General features: G+C 33.5%; 1 protein-coding gene across 2 annotated transcripts in view; it reads left to right on the forward strand.

Moving 5' to 3' along the window:
- Window positions 1-2500, forward strand: part of LOC124949138 (regulating synaptic membrane exocytosis protein 1) — a 173747-nt gene that overhangs the window by 8455 nt on the left and 162792 nt on the right. The gene's annotated exons all lie outside the window — the stretch shown is intronic.

Raw genomic sequence — 2500 nt, forward strand, 5'->3', positions numbered from 1 at the left:
TGATTTTTAAAAGTCACCTTTGGTCTTGTTAGAAACTTTTAGTTCTGTTAGGAGGAACTTTTGGCCCACCCTATATTATATATGTGTATATATATATATATTGTAGGTCTTGAATAAGAGTTAACTAGTATCAGATAAAGAAAGAGATAAAAATCACTTGAAATTAAAGCATCATTATTAATTTCATAATTTTCTTTTTTACTTAATTATTGAATATTATATCATAATTTTAAATGTTTTTGTTACATTTTTAAAAAGATAATTAAATTACATCTGTTTCGTATTTATTATTGTATATTGCATTTTTAAAATATGAGCCAACAAGAGAGAGAGAGAGAGAGAGAGAGGAAGAGAGAGAGAGAGAGAGAGAGAGAGAGAGAGAGAGAGAGAGAGAGAGAGAGAGAGAGAGAGATTATGTGCCATTTAGAGATCATTAAGAGTTATTTATTATTAATACATTTATTTATTATTTATAATGAATAATTTTATTTATAAGTCGTCTTCGTATTTAGATATATAAATTATTATTTATAAATCATTTATCTATATGATTAATTATACTTGATCATATAAGATCTAAATAAAAGCTAAACTGAATTAAATAATGAATAAAATATTTGTCATTATTTATTATCTTTTTTTTTTTTTTTTTTTTTTTTTTCAGAAGACACATTAGGAACAATGTAAAAAAACAACCAAGAACGAGTCATGGCTGGCATTGAATAAATTTGATAGAAATAATCTCGACGAGATTAAGGGAAAATATATACATATATTATATATATATATTATATATATATACATATATATATCCAAGATAGGAAAATTTGATCATGCGCTACGATATATTTTCCACTCGATTGGCATATACCGTGGATGGAATCCGTTCTACGTATTCCTCGAGATTCAACTTGGTAAAGTCAGGCTCGTCGTGGTTATAATAATCGAAATGTCTCTCCCTTTCCTCTTCCTCTTCCTCCATCTTTACCTCCTTCTCTTCTTCCTCCACCTCCACTTCCTCCTGCTCTTCCTCCTCCTTCTCCTTCTCTTCCTACTCCTTCTCCTTCTCTTCCTACTCCTTCTCCCTTCTCTTCCTACTCCTTCTTGCTTTCGACTTAGTCCCCTGCAGAATACCGCGCGCTTCAATTTGGTTCGTCGCTTGCGCATCAAGAGAGTGAGAAAGAAAGAGAAGAGAGAGAGAGAGAGAGAGAAAGAGGGGGGAGAGAGAGAGAGAATGAGCGAGAGAATGGATGGGAGGAGATGGAGAATAGGAAGAGGGTTGGGGGGAGCTACTCGTCCTTGGTATAAGCATTCGTACTGTAGTATTGCCGCTTGATACGAATGGGTAAGAAAGGTGGGGAGAAAGAGGGAGATAGAAATATATAGGCAGATAAGTAGATAGAGAGAGAGAGAGAGAAACTGCTTGAGGGATGTTGTCACTGACATCGAAGTCCACAGAATTTCCGGTTTAAAGCTAATTATTTCTTTAATACGATACTTTATTCCCTTCAATTTTATTATCCTAATCGTATATCTTAAAAATCTTTTCAGGTTTTTCACTAAACGATGTCGTCGTTTCAATTGGTGAGATAGTCAATAGGGGTTATACATACGATAATTAATCATTTATGATATAAATAAGCTCGTCTGGTGAATAAGAATGACAGGGAAGAAAGGAAAAAAAAAAGAAAAAAAATTATCAAAAAGATCGTAGATTAATGTTTATCTAAAAAGGAAACTTTTTAAAAGGATGAAATTATAATTAATAAATTAACGTAAGATGTTTCAATTGATGAGAGATAAAATTATACGCTAAGTAGATCGTATATTGTATCATACTGACACTTTATCACCGGTTTGTTGTTGGCCTATTCGTTGGATAAACAATTATTGGATATTATTGGATATTGGACAAACAAATGGAAAAAAAAGAAAAAGAAAAAAAAAAAAACTTGCAAAACGGATAAAGTTAGAATCAAAGAAACGAAATTTGAATCGATATACAATTGAAAAGGGAGATTGATTTATCTTTGAATTTTCTTTGCGAATTGATATAAACCACTCGATGAGAATAGTGGTTCATGTATAAACAATGGTTATCCGCAGGATAGTAACAGAGCTAATATACAAAAACACGAGACTCCTCGTATTCTCTATTTCAGTGAAAAGCTATAGAGAATCATAATCTATAGGTACATATGTATGTACATACATACATACATACATACATACATATTTATGTATGTATGTGAGTATATATGTGTGTAAGGAAGAAGGATAGACTTTTAGAAGGTCGAGAACAAGCGATGCTTTTCCCTGGTGCCTGAGTTTCGTCTTTCGTGTCCTGAGGAGATGCCTGCGAGGGAAAGGCCTCCCACCACTCCTCTCAGTCATGGAGCTTGCGCTGTAAGCCACCGTGGTTCTGTTTTATGGTAGTGGTGGTGGTGGTAGTGGTGGTGGTGGTGGTTGTGGTGTAGAGTGGGTAGTAGAGACGACGTAG

This window comes from Vespa velutina, chromosome 5 (genome assembly GCF_912470025.1).
Source record: "Vespa velutina chromosome 5, iVesVel2.1, whole genome shotgun sequence".
NCBI classification, from domain to species: Eukaryota; Metazoa; Arthropoda; class Insecta; order Hymenoptera; family Vespidae; genus Vespa; species Vespa velutina.